Here is a 24006-nt window from a genome sequence, read left to right as displayed (position 1 = left end):
TTATACGTGTACAGTGTATGAAGTATCTTGGCTCATTGATCAGCTAGCCAAATTTTGTATAAAAATAAAGTATTCCTCAGAAAATAAAATTACAGATTGTGTGGTTTGCAGGGAGTTGCAAAACTAAATGAAGCACGTTAAAAATACATTTCTGGTCTAATTCTATTTTCCAAATCCACACATTAAATGTAAATGTAATAGTGCAGGTTTCAAAACCAACAATGTTCTCCTTAGAACTCAACATCTTTGTTTTTAGAGAGCTGGGAGTTTCCATGAGTGATGCTGTACTCGTAGCACACAGACCTGGATGTGGGTAGTATGACACTGGCTTTAACCTAGCACTGAGAGCCCAGGAAATCTTGAGCAATATGAAAGCCAAAGCTAATGTCCATGTTCACAAGCTTCATTAAAAGTTTCTCAAGGTTTTTGGTTTCTCAACTGTGGAGACTCGGATTTAAATTCCAACCTACATTGGAACCTTTGGAGGATATACATACTTTTCTGGAAAAGGGTCTTACCATCTCTGTGTTACAGCTCTCTATTTTCTGCTTGTGGATTGTGCCCCTTTGGCAGTAAGCTCTTCATGGCAGAGTAGTCTCCTTCTGTTGATGTATACAGATCCTTGCGTGAATGACTCTGTGGGTCCAGACCTGCTTTTTTCTTTTTTTTTTCCTCAGTGAACAAGACTCTGGAAAGTAGCGATGTAAGTCAGCTGAGTGAGTCTCAGTTTTTAGGGTGGGACAGCCCCCTCAGGTGTTGTAATGATGTGAATAAGTAGTTACAGGAGATGCTAAATTACCCAGTGAAGTAGCTGTGGGATTGAGGTAAGCTTAGGCTTTTGTAGGAGTGTACAGCTTCTGACGTGCTCAGTGAGACAGACTTTTGGCTTTCCCTTATTTTGCTTCCAGCAGCACAACAGAGATGTAAAATGATATGTTGATGCTACAGAGCAGGTCACTGCTTATTACCTCCACTTTCTGTTGCCTCCATATTTAGCAGCAAGCGGTTAGATAAGGCATGATAGACCTGCTAATCTTCAGACAATCTAAGTGCCTTTGTGCATCAGACATTTCCACAGGACCTGTGGGGAGACAGCAGTAGGGTTGACCACTAAAATGTGCTATTTTATTGGACATGGGCAAACAAATAAGGTTATGGTCAAAGCGGTTAACAAAGACCAAACTGGCATGCTACTTGCTCATTTTTCTGAAAGCTGTGTGTGTGCTGGGGAACTTCGGGCCTAGCTAGAAACCTTGGATGCTGTTAATGAGTCTCTGTGCTTTCGTTATGAGCCTTCAGTGCAAGGTTAGAAAGAAAGAAATCCCAGACCTGTTCACCATGCTGCAGAAAACTTATTTATCATGCACAGATCTCTGGAGAAGTCTCCCACCAAGCTGACATTAACACTGACAGCCAGATGTGCAACTCGGATCAGAGCAACAATGAAAATAGACTGTGGTTTACAGCTACTTACAACAATAAACAGAGCATATCAAAGGATCCCCAAAACACACTTTCTCTGTAGAAACCTACATGGTTTTATTTTTCCAGTCTCTAACTTTAAAGCATTTTTGTCTTTTTTTTTTTTTTTTGAAGAAGAAGAAGAATTGAATAGCTGCAGATTCCTACCAGGGACAATTGTCAGGGACTGGACTGAACTTGCTGGTCAACCACATCCATCCCAAAGAGACTCTGTGCATAGTCAGCAAAAGCTTCAGAAAAACATTCCTTGCCAAAATCTACTTTCTTAAATTTATGATGCATTTTTACAGGGACATTACTTTATAAGGCTCTTCCTACTGCCCCATACAAATCATTACGAATGTCATTTTATATGGCTTCAGATGGACTGTGTGGTCAGTCCTTTGCTTGACTGTTGGTGAGTTCATCTAGCTGGTTAATGGGATGAAACAAGACTGTCCATCCCCTCCAAGCAAATGTTATTCTTTTTTATAGGTAGACACAAATAACATGAAATGGCATGGCAAAATGCTATAGGAATCCTTTGAAACACATTTCAGTGCGTAAACATTGAAAGTGAGTAAGGTGGAAATCGAAGTGTTTCTCTGTTAAAAATAAATAAATTCAGCTATGCAAGCTGATCCAGAAGAAATAGTCTGTGAACAGGAAAGTGACAAAAACAACTTTAATATGGAAGTGAGTAAAGCCTCTGTTTCAGCTTGCCTCTTTTTTTTTTTTCTTCTTCTTTTTATTCAGTCCTGAATCTATTTTAAATCTTGAGCATTCTTCTAGCTTCCAGATTTCAATAAAGTTGAAAGATGCCTTGTTCTCCAGGGCTCATATCACCTTACTAGGAAAGCCAGGGAGGAGGACTCACAATGTCTTCAATTATAGAGCTATATCTTCATGTTGACATGAAATTCTTTGCTAAATTTCTGGCAACAGAGTTGGAGAAACTTATTCCCTAAATTGTTTCAGCTGATCAAGCAAAATCTGGAATTCTCTCTGTGTCCTGGAACTTCAGAAAGCTGATAGTTTGTATTATCCTGAATCAGTCAAACTCATGTCACTTTCCTGGAATCTCTGTGGGCTGAAATACTTGGGTATTTTTACTTTTGCAGACATCTGCACTCCGCCATGGGATTAAACGTGAGAAAATTTTAGTTGTGTTTTATTGCTTCAGAATAGTTCCATGTAAGGCACTCTAGGTGGAAACAGCAGACAAAAATAATTGTCTTAGATTAATTTCTTCTATTCTGACCCTCCCCTTTTTACCTTGATGTATTACTCCTACAGGGTTGTGGATTTTCCTACATTAAGGTAAGGATGATCATCAGGTAACAAAATATTGACATGATAATTTCACCCATGTGTGCTACGTCATCAGATTTCAAATAACCTTGCAGAATGTCATTCTTTCCTTGCTTCTCAGAGGTAACAGTTTAGGAAGCCAGTTGTTAAGGGTGTCGGGAAAAAAAAAGAAAAAGCCTGCAAAGACATCTGAGTTGACTGAATTACTGGAGAACGAAGGGCTGATTTGAGGAATTTGCTGAGATGCAATGATACTTCTTGTAGCAGCCTTTGTCTCAGGTGGCTGTTGACCTGTGGTATCACATTGGGATGTACTCTTCTCCAGCACTGAAGATGGAGCTCTGTAAGAAAGAGAGATGCAGGACACACTGTTAAACACAGTTAAGGAGGATCCTGCCTGTAAAGGCCTAGTGATTATGGAACTCTGGGTGTGGACAGTTGTGATCTCTTAAGTTTTAACTTAGATTAAAATGCTCAGAAAGTAGAGACCAGAACTGAGTGACCTCCTCCTCAGGCCATGCAGATTCTTTTGCTGAGTGTTCTGAAGACCCAGAGAGCTTGACATCCTTTGCTGCACAATGGTATGGCTACAGAAAGGAAGAGGGTTAGTCCTGGCTGTGGGAATGCAAGCTTAAACATGAGACTGAGGAGAACATAGAGCTCATGCCTCCTGCTTTCAGGACGTGTCCTGTTCCCTGAGTTACCTGTGAGAAGGGCAGACAGCATTGTCTGGGTGTTGCTATCATCATCTCCATATTTATCCTTGCTGTAGCTAAACAAATAGATATTCCACTGTGGCCCTCTATTCCTGATATTTTTGACAGACTACAGATTTATCAATGAGTGGAAGCGGGGTAGAAGCTGAAGTGCTTTCCTAACTGGCTGGATCATCTTTACATGCTATAACAGACAAGTTCTTGTGGTCATGAGATTAAAATATTACAAGTTTTGTTTTGAAACAATGACACAAGGAATGTTCGCAACGACTCCTTGTGCAGTGGTTTGTGATTTAGCTCATGTTTGGAAACCACAGTTTCTAGATTGCAGGACAGCTCATAGCTTGGGAATTTCCAAAGCAACCATTAACTGGAATGTCAGTTTATATAACTGTGCCTGTGTGAGTTTAAGATTTGTCCTGTTACAGGTGGCGGTGGTGCTGGGCAAGGGGATGGAGAAAAAAAGGAAACCTACTGCAGTTCCTTTTGGGTGGGTGTGGTGGAAATTCAAACATTCATCTCTCACCCATCATGTCTGGAATTAATCTATCTGTCTGGTAAACCGAGTATAATCATGGCAAGAAAATGTATTTCCTATACTGAAGCTTTTCCTATGGGCCCCATCCTGCTTCTTATGAGGTCAATGGCAATGCCTTTGTAGGCTTCAGTGAGGCAGGGCAGCTCGAGGATGCTCTAGGTTCTTCTAGTCTTAAATGGATGCAAGAGCCTCCATTCCAGAGAGCGCTGTAGGGGAGCTCCGTCAAGGTGCATAGGCACCTGAGACACTGATAGCACTCTGAGGTGCTTAAATACTTGACACATTCAAGAACATGAGCAGCTTCCTTAGATCTCTGTGGTTAATGTACAGCTCCACATGCTGAGGTACTTTTATACTACCAATTTTTTTGTGCAACCAATTTCTTCATTCTGAAGCTAGACATTGCAAAATGGATAGGATTGGAAAAGAGGGGAGAGAGTGTTTGAGATCCTTCACTAGGAAAGAGAAATACCATCTCTGTTGTGACTTGGTATTATTTATTTATTTATTATTTATTAGGGTAAAACAATTACAGTCCTTGCAGAATACTGTGAAGTTATTTCTGACCCTTCGGTCCTATAGAGGAGCCCCACTGCACCTATACATTAAGTATCTAACCTCAGGCAGGGGACGTGGTTTCAGACGCACCTCTTCAATGTTTTGCACAGCGATTGTTAGAAATCTCAGGCTGAGATCTCTTTCTTTTTTTTTTTTTTTTTTTTTTCTTTTTCCTTTCAGTTTAGGTGAACTTAGGCACCATTAATGCTAGCCATGCCTGGTGGTGCCCAGCTCTGCTACGGTCTCTTATACCTCCTGAAACAAAAACATGCAACTCCAGTCTCTCTACAGTGTAATACTGGCTTAAATACTAAGAGGTAATGATAAAGAAACAAAAAAAAGGACCATGATATTACCACTGAATTCTTTTTACTTGCCTTCTCTTTCACTTGAAGGTGACTGCTTATTTGTAGTTTTAACTCTTTTGGAATTCAGTGCTTTTAAACTCCCAAATAAGAGGAACACCTAGCTTTCTTCACTGTCTAATTAGTGCTTTTTCTTTAGTCACTAATGATTCTTTGAAATTTTCCTCGTATTTATCGTGATTAGAAATGTATGTTTTTAAGGTGAAAGCTTTGACTGCAGTTTGGTGTCTTTGGCTAAGACATCTTTTTGATGAGAACCGTAAATATTCAAGGATTCTTAAGGATGGTAAGAAATGTTAACATTACAGATATATTTACAGAAAAGTGGTGCAAGTGCAGTAAAAATGGGTGGTGAAAGCTAATGAACTGTAGAAAATTAATGTGCTGTAGAAAATTAAAAGCTGCATTCAGATTCAAGACCCTCATGCCAGAAAATGTGGCGACATGCTTTCTTCATAAGTACGAGTTAGCAGAGTTTTACAGGAATCTACTTCTGAACCTGGCATAGATATTTTCCAGAGATAAACTGCTGCTCAGACTCTGCAAATCTGAAGATTATTGGACAAAGAGGGACAGTAGTCCTCTCTTCCGAGAAGATCTTGAAATATTTTGTGGAATCCAGAACTTTTGCTAATACATTATAAACGTAAGAAAACAATGATTGAAAGGATTTTAAGAGGATTTTTATCTCGACAAGTGAGTGATGCATTTTAATGCACCATAAACATGTAACCCTCACCTCTTCTGCATTTCAAGGTAACATATTGTTTTGTTTTCAGTTTACCTCCCACCCTCTAACTGTTGTTCTGTTTTCCATTACTGCAGCTTGCAGTGTAACAACAGAATTGTTGAATCATATGAGAAGGGTCCAGCAAATCTTATTTGTTCCACCAAAATTCTTTCCATGTGTTCAAGCTTCCTTTTTTCTTTTGCTAATTTTTGTCAAGAGCTTCATTTTAGTCATTTCTCCCACATACTGCAGGCTAGCATCCTTCCCTCACCACTGACAGGTTTTCAGGTCCTACAAGAAGTAACCAAAGCCCATTGCACTTACCACATCCTTTGAAGAATGTAATAACTGCGCATAACTAAAAGCTGCTCTTGATAAAAGCAGAGTACAAGAACAACAACAAAAAGACTTAAATAATTGAGCATGATTCAAATTAGAGATGATAAATGGTATGAGAAGAGAGCTAGGCAAGAGGTAGACCTCTCACTGATGTTGGAGGAATGTTTGATTTTGAAATGGGCATCTACACAAAATTAATTAGCTGAATTCAAATGAGGGAAAGCATCACACCTCCAAGATAAATTAAGCAAGCTTGTATGGGAAAGTGCAGGGCAATGTAGGATTTCGAGCGTGTTTTTGCAGGAGGTCCTTTGAAGTCCTTCAGCTAGAGCTCAAAATCACGCAGGATTTCATCAGGAACTACTGTGAACTTCATTTGCTCAACAACGCATTTTGTGCATATATGTTTGGGGGCAGGTTTCCAAACATTTAATGCTTCTTTCCTTCCTTTGGGAGAGGATAATTTGGGTCATTGGTCTCTAAAGAACTTTTTCCAACAACGGTTTTGATTTGTTCAAGGAAAGTGAATGGGAATTCTATTAGAAGCAAATGCATAACAGAGACATCTACTACTGCCCTTTAGCTGCTGGAGACTTTGCTCTTGTGTGTTTTATTCACCTCATAAAAAAAAGCTTAGAACCTTGTAAAAAAAATACATATCACAGAAAAGATGTGAGACTTAGCACAAATATATGCCACACACATAGGGTGGTCTTTTCTTTGTGTGTATCCAATAAACTTCCTTTTTTTTTTTTCCTTTTTTTTTGCATGTTGTTTTTGCCAGCTTCCCATTGTTTCCTCTTATATGAATTTATTTTGGCTTGGGCCATGCTGCCTCCATTGTTTTTGTAGGGTTCTCCTCTCTCTACGGATTTATGGTTACCCAATAAAGAAAAATGTGTGAAGATGCACTTCATTATCAGAACCAAAATATGTAAATGTTTGGAAGAAGTAGTGGTTGCATTAATCTTAAGTAAACTGCAAAAACATCTAAAACTTAAAAACTTTATACTTTCTAGACACTATATTTTGGTACAAGACTAAAACTTACGCTAACAAAATGCTGAGGATGAGAGGACTGGAGCTGAGATCCAGGGCTGTCACATTGAAGTTTTGGATCTGGAAGGTTTTGAAAACAGTGTTTGAAAATAGGATTTGAAAATATTTGGTTCATATTCATAGGCAGGCCCCAGAGGAATCTTTGCATTCTTCCAATGGGTCAAAGGCCTGTACTAAGCGAGGTGGAGGACTCTGTGTGCTTCCTCACAGCCAGTCATCCACCAGTACAACTACTGTCCTCATTGCCTCTGCAGTTGCTGTTCCTTATTTACATGCACACTGGAGAAGCCAAAGGCTCCGTGAGATGTGGATTCTGAAGCATGGTCTAAATTATCTGTCTTTTGCAAGGCAGAAGTTTGCTTTTCAGCACAGTCTTTAATTGCACAGAAGTTAGGCAGAGCATTTGTACCAGCATGCTACTTATTATCAACATGGTTTTAATTTGAGAACTTAAAAAAAAAAAATAAATCTATTTGAGATTACTCTCCTTTTTTAAGATGTTGGACTTTATTTTTCTTAATCTTCACTCAAGCTTCCTGCAGAGGAATAATTCATCCATGACAATCCTCTGTCTATTTTAGTATACTGTTATACATATGAGATGAATTTGCAATGCTGTTTTTTAGTATAGATGTAGGCTTCCACAGGTCAGAAAAGCCCTGAAAATCGCTATTTTGACCCTACTGGGTATTACTGGCCTTTGAAATCCTACCTGCAACCCTTCCTGGGCCCCAAACCTGCAGTTAGATTAAAACATTCGAGAGAAAACGATAGTTTGAGCAATAACCCTGTGTTGCCATTCTTATGAAGGAAACACTATAGCAGTCTCTGTAAATTGATTTGTTTTTTATCTGTTTTGGTTGTGGTTTTTTTCCTTCTTCTAAAAATGATTTTGTTGTTGTTGTTCGGGGAAAACACTTAAAGATGTTACTCTTTAGTTTTCCGTTTTGATGCATTTTGGTGTATGTGTATGTTACAGGCAATGTTCTTTGGCCTCTTTAGTGAGATGTTCTTTGCACAATCTAGGTCTGAAGAACTAGAAACCTTCGGAATGAAGGTTTCAACAATTTCTGTTTCATATCAGGTTGTGTGAAATTCAGCTTCTACGTTTAGAAGTAGCTACATAACAAAAAGTGCATTTCTTCATCTCTTTCCTTGTCTTTCACCTAAGTGTGACCGTTTATTTTGTTAAAATGCAAGTTGATCCCAGTAGGTTTTTGAAAGAAGTTGATAAACTGTGATTTTTCAAGTGGTGTTTACTGTATCTATTTCTGAAGTCATGATTGTAATAGAAACTTCATGGGCATTCTGAACACGTTGCTGGTGATGTCAGAGATCTGTGAAAACCTGAAGAAGTTAAGCTTTAACGATGCAATGAGCCAAATATATGCAATATGAAGTGAGCTCAAGGAAGTCCATAAAGCAGTCTGTAATAAATAAACAGCATAAATCACTGAATGTGAAGCCCTGCCTTCCCAGTGGCCACTGCTCTGTAAAGCTGGCTGAATATTCTGCTTCCATGAGATTCCTCCATGGAGGGCTGTAGTTGGGAACTGTAGGACCCTGTGTTCTCAGCAGTTATCTCTTATTTGTTCCAGCAAGGACATTTCCGTCTCATGACAGCTCCCAGGCGTCTGAAATTTTTCTTTATTCTGCCTTGGAAGGAAGACAAGTTCACCCAAACCAATGGTGCTTTCACAAGAATAAATGACTTCTGTTCCAATCCCAAATAGAAAACCCGATGGTTTTGGCAAAACTTTTTTTTTTTTTTCTTCTCCTGAAAGTGACTAGAAAGCTTTCCTGCATGTTAGGAACATTACTGTGAAAATCTTTTTCCATGGAACATTTTAACAAAGCTCTATTCTTTCATGTAGAAAAGTTCTGTCAAAAAATTTCTGACCATCTTCTAAAAAAATTTTCATGAACAGTTTCTAACCACCTTGCTCTGATTTGCGCTTCCTTCTGGCATGCTTCTCTCTCTGAAATGTGCCTACTGTCCTTTGGGCAGCAACATTTCTGTGGTGAGATACTCCTTTCAAGACTGATATGATACTGCCTGAAGTTTTTGCCTCTTCTCCTCTCCTTCCATCTAAGCCTTTCCTCATTGTCACTAAGGAAGTCCCCACAAGGAAACCTGTCCATTTCTATCCATGGTAACTTACTCATAACCAGTTCTGTATTTGTGTCTAATTCAACTGAAATTGGATAGTGGGCTCAGAAGTTCCTGGTGGGGGGGAAACACCCACGCCCACAAATGCAACATGCTCTCATAAGCCTCATTTCCTTCGGAAACCAGCTAAAAGCCACAGAAGTGTAAATTACTTCATGTGGTGAAAGACCTTGGCAAAAGAGGCCCCACGGTCCAGTCCATGGTCTGAATTACATTAGCAGCAATGCAGATGAGCTGCAGAGACATCAGGGCGGCTGAGTCCAGGTCCTGCAGCCTCAGCAGTAAAGCTGTGGCCTGGGGGGTCAAGATTGCAACAAAGATTATGAGGACTCTGAAATAAACAGTCCATGCTTCTTCTGCCTCATTGGCCATTTATGCTAGTCTCAGTGCAATTTTTCCAAAAAGTTAATGGGAATTATCCTTGCTGACTGTAGAAACACTGTTATCACATACTGACTGTTGCTATCTTTGGTCTTTTCTCAGTGTTGCTGTCTGTCTTGAATGGAATCAGGGAAAAGATGTCTTAGTGGAACTGAACTTTGCAACCTTCTTTACTTAAATAGGTTTGAAACTGGTTTACATACAGAGAAAAAAAAGAGAGTTCACAAATGTCCACCAAGAATTTTTCCTTTTCACTCTCCTCAAGCTGTAATTGTTTCTCTTTGGTGGTCTTAAACCCAGAAGACTCCCTCCAGAGTTCTGCTGCTCATGCCAGATGCCTGCAGTGAAATTCAAGGGTGGTAGGAATGGGCTGCAGCCATTATATGACCACAAAAATCTCCTGATGATTCAGAAATTTCATTTAAACAATAAAAAGCAGGGTACAGATAACAAAGAAAAGAAGAATAGAAATAAGATGCAAGTGTGTCTCTCCTTTACAGTTTGTGGGCAACATCTGTTGTAGCTAAAGATTTCATTAGCGCAGCTGTTGTCTTGCACTGTCTACTTTATACTTAGCTCTTCCTGTGAAAATGCAATACGCTAAGTCTGGGCTTACTGCATGAGATGCCCTGGTCTTCAATATTTACATGCCACTTTGTAGATTGGACTATTGTCTATGTAAAGCTTTAGGGGCTATCTAGCAAAAAAGGGGTGGTGGTGGAAGGAAGTTACTTGAGTCAGCTGCTGTGGGAAAGAAGGAATAAAAAATTGGAACATTTCTTTTTATATGCTTGGCAATAAAACTGAGACCAAAGGCCAAACTAGCAGCTGCTCATTCTCATTGAGATGTAGCTATTTCTTGGGGAGATCCTGAGTCACATTTTCCCCCTGTGACAACCATGCTAATCCACTGATGTCAACTGAGGAGGCATCTGACCTCGTGACTTTTCATTAGCGATGGTATGGCTGCAGAACTACAAGAATTGCTCCTCTAGAGCAGAAATCCTCCCCTGAGTGTTTCTGATGTATGCAGCTTTGTTGCTGATGCCTGTGATACTTGCTCTGTCACTTGTAAGTCAGGCAGTCATAGAAATGGGAGTAGTGCGAATCAGATCCACAGCTGCTGTGAGACAGCAATTTGCAGGTGTAGCTTTGCTGCACAAACTAGCGGAGTGAAGGCAACCAACTCTCAACTCTCAACCAACTCAAGTTTTCTCTCCTTACATCTTTTTTCATGCACATCTGTTGACATAAGTCCTCATGGTGGGAAAGGGAAATCAGAGCACAGGAAAATCGTAGAAGTTTAAACCAGTAACTGCCTGATGTTGGACAATACTTCAGAAATTGTCTTCCTGAGGGAGGCAGCTCTGATGAGATGAATAATCAGCTTTTCCTAAATTAGGAGAATATCTTAGGTCTTGCTAATCTTCAGCCACCTGTGCTCGTTTCTTTGATATTCCTGTTTCAGGTGTGGCTCCTAGGGCCCTCTGGTTGCTTTTTATGAGAAGAAATAGCGCACTGTGTGTCCTGGTGTTAGCTGTGAACAAGATGACTTGTGAGTCAGTCATGACTGTTTATAGCTGGTGACAAATATTTAAGCATGCAGAGAAGATGGTAACAGTTTTATAAACCTACGGAATTAGCTGTCATCTGTCCATGAATTTTGAAAGACGTGAATTTTAGGTTCTGCTGGAAAAATTATTAATATTTAAGGTTTGAGAGGTATGACCAAGAAGTTTATCCTACCAAAAGAAACATTCCTTTTGACCAGAAGCTAGCAGGCTGCTTGTTTCTGTCTCCCACTTCTGAGCTAGGAAAATGCTGGGTGTGCTGCTCCTACAGGCCCCACCGCAGTGTCAGCTCTGGCAGTTCAGATCCTTAAGGAGTCCATCCCTCCTAGGAAGGGGTACTGGGCTTTGCTAACACATAAATGGTTGTCTGGAGTCCCTTCTTCCCAAGAATGCACACCTAGCTTTGTAAGCATTAGAATGATTTTCCTTACCTGTTTGATATCTTTGAAGTTGTTTGTGAGTCGGGTCTCTGCAGCCACTGGGTAGAGAAGACAGGGGGCAGAGAGGGGATGCTGCCGGAGCATTCCCACACTAGGATCGTAACTAGTAAAGCTTCTGTCTGACCTGTCCAAAATTGTACTTGTGTTATTACACACTTGGAGTGCTGATATTCTCCGACAAGGTCAAACGCAAGTTAATTGCCTACATCTCTTTTCTGGTTGTAGTGTCAGTCGCACTGTTCCAGTTGAATTGGTAGTTGCTTTGTGCTCATTTGAAAAACCAAATGGCTGCTGCAAGGCATGGAAATGTTTTGCCTATGTGGTAACAATATTCTGAATCCTAACTTTGAGCTTTGTGTACTGTAATCAAGAAAGTTATCACATAATAATTCAGGGAAAATATTTCCATTCAAATAATCTTCAAGTGACCTCAGACATGTTCTATTGCATTCTCTGGTACATTTTTAACATGTTAGTGGACTTTTATATCTCATTCCATTTGTGCCTTTCTCCTTGGCCTCTCATGAGATTTTTTTTTGTTTCATCTTACTCTTCATCTAGCAAACAGGGTTACATGAACAAGATTTTAAAAAAATATTTGCTGTTGGAAAGTAAATTTTAATCAGTCAGATGGCTTCCATGTATAACAACTGTTTAAAAGCAAACAAAAAATTATGGGGAGAATTCCATACACAAATAACTCTGGGCTTTAGCTTATATTCCTTATCCAAATGAAAATACATTGAAGTCTCTTAGTTCTCTGCAGAGAACGGAGAGGAACGTGAGACACGGAGGATCAAACACTGATTCTGTTAAATATGGCTTTTTACCCCATTTACAAGACAGTGACTTACTTCGATATTTAGACTCTGATGAAGTAGTATCAACTGGTAGCAATGTAATTAAGGAAAACACCAAATGAAATTCTGTACAGGCTTACCACAGACTTTTGAGAAGGTTTATTATTCGTAGGCACAGTAGCAATGAAAGCTTCTCTTCCCAGGTACATTAGTATAAAGCATGATGTATATCTACCGCTGTAAATGGAGTTCCTTCACATCTGCTCTGTGCATCACATAAGGTTCAGATGTCTTTGAACAACACTTAACATTCAGACTCCTTTACTATCCCAACATATTGCTGGCATGCAAAAGTTACTGCTTAAAGTGAATCTGATTAGTCCTCAGGCAGATAGCCTTCTAATGGCATTATCTTCAGTGGGCTTTAGGCTGACACAGAGTAGAGAGGGCTCAAGCCTGTTGTCTTTATATCAATCCCAATGCTAATGAGAAATTAGAAAAGTTGCCCTGGACATAGTCCTGGGCAACCTGCTCTACATATCCCTGCTTGGGCCGGGGGTTGGACCAGGTGGTCTCCAGAGGTCTCTCCTAATCTTAACCATTCTGTGATTCTGTGAAAACGCCTAGTCCTTAACAAAAGGACCAGGCAGGATTTTTTTTTTTTTTTTTAGGAAAGTATTACCATTTGGAAATGCTGTTTTTTATCAGGCAAGAACAGCTTTCAGGATAAAAGTCAGTTTCAATCAGTTTCTAATTTCCATACTCAATTTTGAGCAAAACCAGCACCAAGTTACACTTTGGACAATGTTTAAATGAAAGAAATATGTATATACATTTCCAGAGCTAAATGATTATTGGAGATTCAAACTCCTGTTAAAATAATAGGCAAAAAGGTCAGCATTAAATACCATGTATCCCAAAGGAATAATTTCAATTAAATATTCATATTCACATTCACATTCATATTCATTCAAATCTACACACTAGTAAATAGAGAAATGGAAGTCGTGTATCAATATCAAAAAAGTTCTATCTTCCTGCCATTATTCCCCTTTTACAGATGGAATGACTGAGGCAAAAGAGAAGAAACAAATATTCTTTTCATAATGTCTAAGGAAGGTAGGAATCTAAAGGTACATCAATAGGCTCATGCTATTTGTGTTGTACTGTAACAACAGGAGATGCAGTTCTGCCTAAGCGCTAAGAGTATTTGCATGGTCACAGCTCTTGGAGCACAGGCAGATGAGTTTGTACCTAGTTGTCCCAGTGTAGGTAGCAATATCCTGTAGAAGCTGCACAGTGACCCACAACATTAAAAAGCCATTGTCTTTTCCAACCTGGTGTTTATATTTGGCCTGTTGATAACTCTGGAATGGGCTTATTTGCTTGGATGTGAAAACAGAGATGAGTGTTACAACTTACCCTTCACTTGTCTAGACCACAGAATAACGTTGGCTGCAGGAGAATGGCATCGGTCTAACTTCTTGCTCAAAACAGGGCAGCATCAAAGTGGGGTTCGCTTCAGAGTTTGATGGGGTTGCTCAGAGACCAGACTAATTCACAAGGTTTGGAAGATGTTTTGAGCAGATTTGTACACCACCTCTGCACTTTGGGAGAGGAGACATTTTACAACTGATTTGGATAATGCAGGCAGCAGCCTTCCAGGGATGAACAGTAAACGTCCCACAAACTTTGGCTTTTGAACTGCTGAGAATAAGGATAGAAGTCATCATCAGGCTTGTATGTAATACCTGTGCAAGCAGACAGCTGACAGAGCAGCAACAAATGCAACAAGATGTGTCTGCTTGGTGGCAACAGCTGGCTCCCAGGAGGAGATGGAGCATGGATGGCATGGATGCAGCAGGTGGAGATGCTGCTGGCAGCGTAGCTCAAGTGTTAGCAACTGGATTAACAAATCTTTTAAAGACAGGAGCTAGCAGGAGTGTGCTTTGTTCTCTCTGAGCAAACGGTGACAGTAGCTAAGTGGTTCTCTGATGAGCTGGCCACTTCATCTCCCCATTATGTGTGCGTGGCCCAGCCAGGAGCAGACACTGCCCTGACCACGTAGCTGTGACATGATGCTGGAGCCCGGCAACATGCCAAGCGGTCATGAGAAGGACCAACCATCCCCTGAAGCATCTCTTCGTCTTCTCTCTAGTCTGCATGAAATTATGCCCTCCTGTTCAGGCTGGCCATTCTGAACTGGCGTGACCTAACCGAAGAGATGCTCTGACAGTGATTCCAGGAAAGAGATGGATCCCTGGGGAAGCTGGTTGTGTACAATGGCTTGTGACCTCTGGCTGTGGCTGAAGCTGAAATGTTGTAGTGGGGTGTGGGTTGCAGAGCTCATGCTTGTGGAACAGTCTGCTCATGCAGTCTTGGCATGGATGGGGATTTAGCACCGAAGCACCACGTTGAGTTGGTAACTGGCTCATGAGGAGCCGTGCAATGGCTGTGGCTGCATCTGGATTGCCCTGAGAGAAGACAAAGGAAGCTAGGGAGGGGGTGAGAAGGTATTTTGTTTGCAGACAGCGTCATTGTGCTTGATTGTGCCAGGCTCTACTGGGCCTGGAGGGCTTGTGCCTTCTGTGCTGATGGCAGCAGTGGCCTTGTGGCTACCTGATCAGCCCCTTGTTGGAGTGGGCAAGGGAAGGCCACCAGGGACTAGCAAGGAGCAGATGCAGCCCAGATCTGGACCTAGGAATGTGAAGCTTATGAAGAATCAGTCTGCCAGGAGTCAGGGATCTGGTTGTGTGTGTTGATGTAGAGGGGTACTTGCTCTCTGCAGTGAGTTCTGCTCTGGACATTTTGGTCCTTTGCCTATGACTGTGGTGGAGCTAAAAAAGATGAGCTGGATATTTTTCTTTTAGAAATGTCCTAGAGGGATAGGCTGTGGGACAGTTTAGATTGTGGTGTTAATAATGGAAGAATTCAAAGACAATTGCTGGCAGAAGGGGAACTGGAAGCTGCCCAAAACATTAGTATTTCCAACTGCAATGGGAGCACCAGCAATAGGCTTCCTCATTACCCCTTAGCGCAGCACACACATCAGCAATAACAATGTAGGGCTTGGTGGAAGAGCCAGACACTTCTGAAGGGTATTTCTTCTTTGTGATGACAATGCAAAATAATGAAAGCAAAGTATCTGAATATTCTGGCTCATAAGAGCCAGATAGCAAAATCCTGGGGAAAATAAAAAAAAAAAAAAAAAAAAGGGAATGGAAAGGTTTTTGTTTTGAACATGAAACAAAATACATGTTTGTCTTTTGAAGAGGGAGCAATATTTGCTCAGTCCAAATAATTGGGCCTTTGCAAACAATATGAAGCTGTGACAGAATTCAACAGTCAGTAAGCACTAGTGGCTGGATCTTGTCAGCATGCAGAGTGGTTGTGGATGGCACCAACAGGTCTGAGCTCAGCTATGAACACAGCATGGACTTGTACCACACCAGAGAACATGGTCACAAGATCCAGATTCTGTGCTTGATCTCACAAAACCTGGATAGAAGAGAAAGCTCACACTTCTAGGCCGAAGTAAAATCTGCTAGAGTAAGGAATTGCAGGTAGTAAACCATTTGCATTTTACGGGGAACAATGTCTGTAAGAAAACTTAACATTGCAATCATTTGCAGAGGTTTGCATGAGTTTAATAAGTTGTTGCAGGAATTATGGACATTTTCCAGAGACTCCCAGTAAATGTATCACTGCTTAGCAGAGGATAACCTATACAGAGGAGTGGTAGTACTGGCAGAAGTGATGCTGAAAATATATCAGCACTTGAAAAGGAACTGAGAAGAGAGAAGGCAAAGAATTCATGTCTTACCAACTAATTTTTTGTTTTCCAGAGCTGGGAAATAGTGTGTCTGGTCTGTTGCATAGGAAGGGAATATGGAGTCATGGCAACTGAGTACAGTGAAGCCTTGGAGTACAACTGAACTGAACATCTATGTTTGATTGAAGGAGAAATGAAAATACACCCTACAACCTCCCCACACATTTCCTCCCCTTCCCTCTCTGCATACCACCTGCGTGAAAAATGGCAGAGATCATTTTTAGAAAAACGCCAGAGATCAAAACAGCTGTGAACTTCTCGCCAGCCCCGGTGTCTTCCTAGGTGCAGAGCTGAACTTCTGTCTCACTTAAATGGGCCTGGACACAGAACATGAGATACCGGTCTTGATGCCATCCACTGTATTTATACAACAACTAAGAGGGAAAATACAATGCACAAAATAGTAGTGGCTTCCAAGAAAAGAACAGAAAAGGAAAGAAACGAAATGAAATGAAATGTCAAAATTCTGTCCTTTTGTGGATTTGGCAGCATTTGCTCCAAGACTGGCAACACCTGGTAAGGGTGAGGCATTTTGGGAAGCATTATTCTTCTGTGGGATGAGAGCATGTTTTCACAGGGTTATGTGAAGTATATTCTGCATTTTTTGTGTAAAATCTTTGGCTTGGAGCTATTTAGGTCAGTAAGAATATCTAGAAAAAATAGTGAAATGTGATCGGTGTCACTAGTTATGCCAGCAGATCGTCCTCCTGCAATGCGTGCTCTGTGGAAATGTCCTGGACATCTGGGATTGGAACATAAACTCTCAGTAGCTTTCTGACTAGGAAAATGGCTGGTTTTAATCAGAGTGTACGCACACTTGAAGTAAGTAAAAGACTATGTAGCAACTTTCACCTTGGAAAAACTCACCCATCTTGCCACCAGCCATGGACAGGACACTTGCTGAGCAAAAATGAAATTAAATCTCTTCCAAATTTCCATGTCATCCAGACTCAGATTACCAGGGAGGGGTAATCTTTATAGTGGAGATGAAAAATAAATGATTAATGGAAGCATGGAAATGGTTTATTTGGAAGGCTATGAGCCCAGCCCAGATTTTGATAGGAAGGAAAGTTAGGTTCTCAGCATGCAAGTGGGAGTGTAAGAGAAATAATCCTCTGAAAAAACAGTCCTGGGACTTATACCAGAGACTAGACGTTGTTTCTGAAGTTGGGTCAGTCACTAGTGGCAACTCAGATTCCAGGCTGGATACTGAAATGACCTGAATTTAAGGCTGTTAGTGCTGACTACGAGATACGATGATACCAGGATGTCTTGTGAATTACTCAGAAACAGCAGTCTTTGTGCTGGGGCGGTGGCCATCTGCAGGAGCAGAGGCCAAGATGAGATGACATTATTTTGGGAATGCCCAAATCAGATACATCTAGAGCTGCTCTGCCAGAAGACTGCCAGAAGAAGGCCTTGGCCTCAGGACAGAACTAGCAGCTGTGTTGAAGCCCTGCCCTTGGAGAGAGATGACTGGGCTGTGAATGTAGAGATGTGGCACAAAGGAGAAGAGTGATTCTAATGCTTGTTGTGTTATCTAGACTCATACAAGTAGTGCCATGCTTTGCTCCTCCTGTGCTTTCATCCTGTTTTGCAAGTGGAACCTCAGCTTTCTCTCACACTTTTTTTTTTTTTTTTTTATTGTGCCCTTTGTGGTCTAGAAAAGCACAGTGGTGATGTCCTGCCTGGGGTACTTTGAAGGAGAATTTGAGGAAGGAATGAATATGGACTATTCGATGTTTGTATGTGTGTGTATTTGTAGGGTGCTATCAAACAAATAAACTCAATTGCTTGCTTCAGAACTGAAAAACTACTTTGGAAAAGGTTCTGTCAACAGTGGAAAGAAGAATCATGTGGAAGAGGGAAGGGTCTAAGAAAGGCCCCCAGCAAAGAAAAGAAGGCAGGCAGCTGACTGCTGTAGGAGGGTAGCTTCATTTAGGAGAAGCTGAAGTAGAGAAATTCCTTTCTCAATGTCCAGTTTTGGACACACGTGTGTTTTCCTAGACTTTTTCTCTATGCCCTGTGTAAACAGAAATGGTCTTTCTCTCAACTGGAGGTGATGTTGCGTGGTGATCAGGTGGCCAGTAAATACACTGGAGAAGGTAAATTTGAGCACAGTGGTTTCTGGAGCTGAACCACAGCAAAAGTTCAAGTGATTGTAGTATCCTTTTCCTGCTTTGTTTTTTTTAGACAGTTGAATTGCATATTCTGATTGCAGACCTCTGCAAAACCATGTAGCTCATACACAATGCAAAGTAGAGGTAGCCTTGACAAATGCATGGTCTGCTGTGTATAGATTCTCTGTCTGTGAATGGGCCTCATTCACTGAGTTCTGCCTCACTTAGAGTCCCAGTGAAAAAGCATCTGGTTATGTCCTTTAGGGATGTACTGTATGAACTGGCTGAACCTTGCCTGTGCTGCCCATTTATGTGGTCATTTTTCAACAAAGGAAAACTTTGCATGGTGTGTTACAGGCCATTCAGGGAGCAGATCTCTCAGAAATACGTGATGAGTGCTCAGGATGTTTGGGGCAGAAGAGTACAGAAAAGCAACTTGTGAAATTGTTGGCAAATAACTGAGAAAGCATATTGTTTGCTATAAAATAAATGAACAAAATACAAAGGCTGTGACCTAAGACACATAGAAATAACCTGGACTTTGTCAAGCCTGTGTGCAGAATTCAGCTTGACATGATAGAAGCTGAACAGCTATTATAGGAACTAACATAAACAGAGGAAATTCTTTAATGGTGTCATACTTAGCAATAATGAAACTGGCTGTCGCAGGGAGAAGGCTGATGGAGGTAAGCAGCAAGCGTTCCAGAGTTACTGCCTGTGCCATTTTTGCCTCTGTTCTCACTGGCCCCTTGGAGCTGTCCAGCAGAAGTCACACAGGTGCTTTGTGGAGGTGTCCTGGGGGAGGACGAGCCTCGAGCTGATCTCAGCCAAGGCACCCATGGTTGTTAGCGTGTTTCTAATGGACAGAGAAAGCCCTGGCACACATCTGTTTAAACAATCATTTATCTTTCATGGCAATTGGCCAGAAGAGCTGAGCAGCTTTCCTCAGAATTTCCATCCTGAAGAAATCCTGACAAGTTGATGCTTCTTGCAGTTCCAAGTCTGAATTAAAAGAAAATATAGTGGAAGATTTCTGAGTTGAAAAGTTCTGAAGGGTTTTCATGAGAAATAACTACTCAGCAGAGTGAAACAGTTTGGTCCAAACCAGTCTGTCCTTGCACTTGCTCCAAGTTAAGTCCTGGAGAGCAGTGGTTTCAGAGCTTTTAGCTTGTTATTTTGCTTTTCAAGTCATGAGCTTGATTTGGTTGGTGCATTTTTCATGTCAGTTATTTCCACCTTTGACCGTAGCACTGGATAAAAATGATGTTGCTAGTGTGTAATTGTATTATCATGAGCTGTGCACAGATCAAGACTTGTGACTTCATTGACTATACAGAAGCTTTTCTTAAATGCATGAAAAGAAACCACACTGACAGTGCTTTGGCTTTTGTTTCTGATGTCATAAAAGAGATGAATGTGATTCCTCCTCTAGCTTTGTTCTTGAACAATAAATGAGGTCAGCAAGACAATTCAGACCGAGTATGCTCCCATCAGAAAATGGGATTTAGCTAAAATAGAAATAAATCTCTGCATCTGTTCAGTGGTGGTGTCCTGTAGGACCTACAGTTAGTTCCAGGATTTTCCTGGTTTATCATCTCCCCCAGGACCTGTGTGGCATCTGCATTAAACTGCAAAATTTGCTCTGCTATTGCACTGCTTTATGAGTGATGAAGTCTGGCAAAACCAGCAGGTTTTAGAGATGCAGATGCCCTAAGTCACCTGGCACTACTCACCTTCAGCAGTAGTAGGGATTCCTTCAGGAATAGTAGGGATTCATTTATTCATTGAAATGGATGTTGACCTCTAAAAAAATATTTAGGTGTGATTTTTTTCTGACAAGAATTCTGTGGAAATCAGTTCTTTCCTGCAGAATAATAAGATTTACTTGTCATTTTTCAATGGGAAAAAGAATTCATTTGATTATTTTTTTCTAATTTGTTATTATTTTCTGTATGGAGGTGATGAAATTATTGGTAATGGTCAAGGTGATAGAGATAACCTACCTCCATCTCTTCAACTTCCTTTATTTTGGTATGTTTGCAGTCTTGGCTCCATATTTAACCTATATGGAGAGTGGTTATGTACCTTTGAAATGTGATTGGGTGAACCTCCTAATTTCACATGTGCATGAAGCAAGAGTGGAAAATGATCAGTTGCTCTGTTTTATCTTGAGACGTTGGAAATAAGATTATTTAGGCTTCTGCCTAAAATAGCTTGGACCTGGTTTCCCAGTATGCTGCTAAAACATCAAAATACCTCTGTTGAAATCAGTTATTTCAGAATGCTTGAATGAAGGCAACTAGGTTTAAATATTTAAGGTACAGGCAATTTCTGTAGGAAGATAAGTCTTTAGGGAAACTTTCAAATACCATAATACCCCTTATTCTGCATGGTTATCAATTTTTTCTCAGTTGTGGCTTCTGTGGAAGGCTAATTTTCTCCATCCCTTGCTCCAAGAAGTTATTATTTTCCTTCACCCTAAGAAAATAAACTTAATGGAAGTACATATAAACATGTGCTTCAAGCTGCTCCAGTAGGGCCCAAAACAGTATGGACAGAAGTATTTCTAGTAACTTCAGTTTGATCATTTCCATTCAGTCCCATAGTGAATGACAGTTTTTTTTTTTTTTTTAAAAAAAAAAAAAAAAAAAAAGAAGGAAGCTTTGCTGAAGAATAGCAGTTGGTATCTGTAAAATGAATCCAAGTGTTGCTGGTTTCCATTGTTTAACACAGTTGTGTCCTGGGTAATACCTGTAGCAGTTTACTCCTGTTCAGAAATACTGATCTGCATTGAATCCTGTTTGATCTTTAGCTCCAGATGTTACTTCCATAGCTATGCAAATTCTTTACAAGAATGATTTAACCAACTTGGTTCCTAGGAAATTATTGCTTTCCCTGAAGCATTTGCAATGGTATCTGAACAAAAACGCATATACAAAGCAAGTCTGGAGAGTTCCAGTTAAGTCTACTGGGTTCAGAGGGCAGCATTCTTGCCTCACCAGCACTGTGTAAGTCAGGTCCACACATCGTGCTATGGAGTTTGAACAAGTCTGACGAAAAGTCAGATCAACCTCCTCAGCTGTGAATGGCTTTACAGGTCATGATCACATTTTGGCTTGTTTGTGATACGAACACATAACCTTACACAGATGTGTCTATACAGACTCCTTGTTTGGGCAGGTTTTCTCTCGATGATGTGTCATGCAGCATGCCTCTTTGCTCTAGCCAAGCTCAGATAGGATGTAAATCATAGGAAGTTAGGGAAAAAAAAAAAAAAGAAAAAAAAAGTGTGGTTGAACCACAAAACCAATTTCCAAGACAGAAAATCAAAAATAGAGATGTTGCAGAATGGGATGCCAAAATGTCCTTGCCATCTGGGAAGAGGCCATCGGGCAAATTTCATAGAAATTTTCTGTGGAGATGTTACAAACGGCAAGCGTTTTGCAAAGCCTGCAAAAATCTGTGTATCCCTTGATTTGGATGGCTGTTGGACTGGACTTTGAGTGGCCACTTAATATCTTGATTCTTTATAGAGAAAATGGCGTTATTATTTCCCTTAGATCAACTGTAGCTTTTTCACCTGTGTTAATTGTCACCACTCACATATGAGCTATTTGTGTAGAATGGAATCACTGGTACACAGGAAGCTGAAGGTGGTGGATATGTTTCCCCCTTACCCTCCTTGCTGCACAGGTAGAAGAAAACAGCACTGAACTCTGGTGTTAGCTGCCAGTAGTTACCTATTGCTACCTGGATTGCCAGTCCCTAAAGCTTGACTCGCTGTCAGAAGGATGTGACACATATTTGCTGCAGTGTCACAGTGTCATAACATCCAGAAAACTACCCAAAACAAAATATTCAACAATTCAAGAGGGAGATTCATTGTTCTTCTTTTTCTCTGCTATCACAAATATAAGATGCTACTTTTTATTGCTTAGTCTTGGGCATTAGCTGTGGCAATCTATTTAATAGCACCGTTTTTTTAAAGAGTATACAGTCCAAGGAAAATGATCCTTTGGTGTAAATTGACATCATTTCACTGATTTCACTACTGAGACAATCATTTGTATGAAGTGAGTATCATACCTGGAGTCTGTATCTCCGAAGGTCACAGGTGTATGCTACACCTCCTGAACCTTCTGCACTCATATTCAGTGCAGAGGTATGTGAGATAGCTTGACCATTGAAGCATAAATTGGTTTTAAGAGGACATTGCATTCACAGACATGGAGGTACCTGAGAAGACCTGGACATATCTGTGGGTTGAGCAAAGTATCCCAAGATTACAGAGCAAGGAAAAACTGTAGACGTCTGTCTGTTGGGCTCCCATTTTACCTGATAAATATCTGACGGTTTGGTTCAGTTACCTGTCTTTGCTAAGGGGATTTTTTTTTAATTTATTTTATTTTTTAGCATTCAGTATGACTGAGAGGGAAGGGGAGGGTGTTATTTCTCACCTGGAATAACACAGCTCTCAGCTGCATTTTTTATTTTTATCAGAAGAAGCCCAGAGTAAGAAGAGTACCAAGTTAAAGGAAACAACAGGAGTGTAAATGTCACTTAAGCATATACATCTGCAAGCCATTCTATCCTGAATGCTTGGAAAATTTGTTGCCTAAATACTGCTTTTTCTTACTCCTTCCCTGCTCTGTCTAGCTCTGATAATTTTCAGCCTTGGGACAGAAGGTGGGTGTGGTGCTCAATACCAACAGTACACCATCACTGCAGAAATCTTTATAAAGTCCAGATATTGCTCCATGCAGAGCAGTTGAAAAACTCTGTCTTGAGACAGGCAGGTGGAAGCCTCGGCAAGGAGCCCAATGCAGGAACTAAACCGTTGCATGCACAGCCCCATTAAAGTACCTTTCAGTTTGGAAACGGGAAAAATGCCTTAGGCAGACCATTCTCAAAATAGCATTGTGGACACAAAGCCAATATAAACATTAGAAGCTCTTAAAGTGCATTTGTTTGAATCATGGGTTTGAATTGACTCCTTCACCACTGACAGACAGTGCATCTATCTCACTTGCAGCTCTCCAGAGGATTCTCAGCTGTTTGCATCGACACAGAAACCATTCTTCAGGGAGGTTTCTGTAACATGGCTGTTTCTAGAAGGTAAAAGGTCAAAGCAAAATTCTAGAAACCTAGCAAAGAAAAGACTGTGACAGCCCTGCCCATCATCTGTGTTGATAGAATTTTCTTGCAGCAATTAGCGTTATTTATTTGTTTTTACAACAGCAGCACTAATTTACTGTTATTAGAAGCGCCAGCTGTGGCTGGGGTTCCATTGTTACAATCAGTGGAGGGTCATGGTGTAATAGGCAGGTCCTCTCTGAAATGTTAATGCTTTATTCTGAGCTGCAAGACAGGGTATGGGAAACAAGAGGGATTCTTCTTCTTATCCTGCAATTGGAAAATGGTGGCATGCGAGATTTCACAAGTAGTCTAGGGCCACCCACAGTACAGAAACTGTAAGCTGGGGGTTGTAAATCTATCAGCTTTAATGAGGTGTCTGGCTAAAGAGAATCTCATATGAGCCCAGTTTAAAAGTTAAACAGAGAAAGCACTCAAAGGTGCCATACCCAGCATACTGTGTGTCCTGTTGATACTGTTGA

At 40.7% G+C, this 24006-nt stretch overlaps 1 long non-coding RNA gene across 13 annotated transcripts in view; it reads left to right on the top strand.

The window, feature by feature from the left end:
* LOC110352193 (uncharacterized) overlaps window positions 1–24006 on the top strand; it is a 362843-nt gene that overhangs the window by 37291 nt on the left and 301546 nt on the right. The gene's annotated exons all lie outside the window — the stretch shown is intronic.

The sequence above is a fragment of the Anas platyrhynchos genome, chromosome 3, assembly GCF_047663525.1.
Source record: "Anas platyrhynchos isolate ZD024472 breed Pekin duck chromosome 3, IASCAAS_PekinDuck_T2T, whole genome shotgun sequence".
NCBI classification, from domain to species: Eukaryota; Metazoa; Chordata; class Aves; order Anseriformes; family Anatidae; genus Anas; species Anas platyrhynchos.
This window is presented reverse-complemented; position numbering and strand designations above follow the sequence as displayed.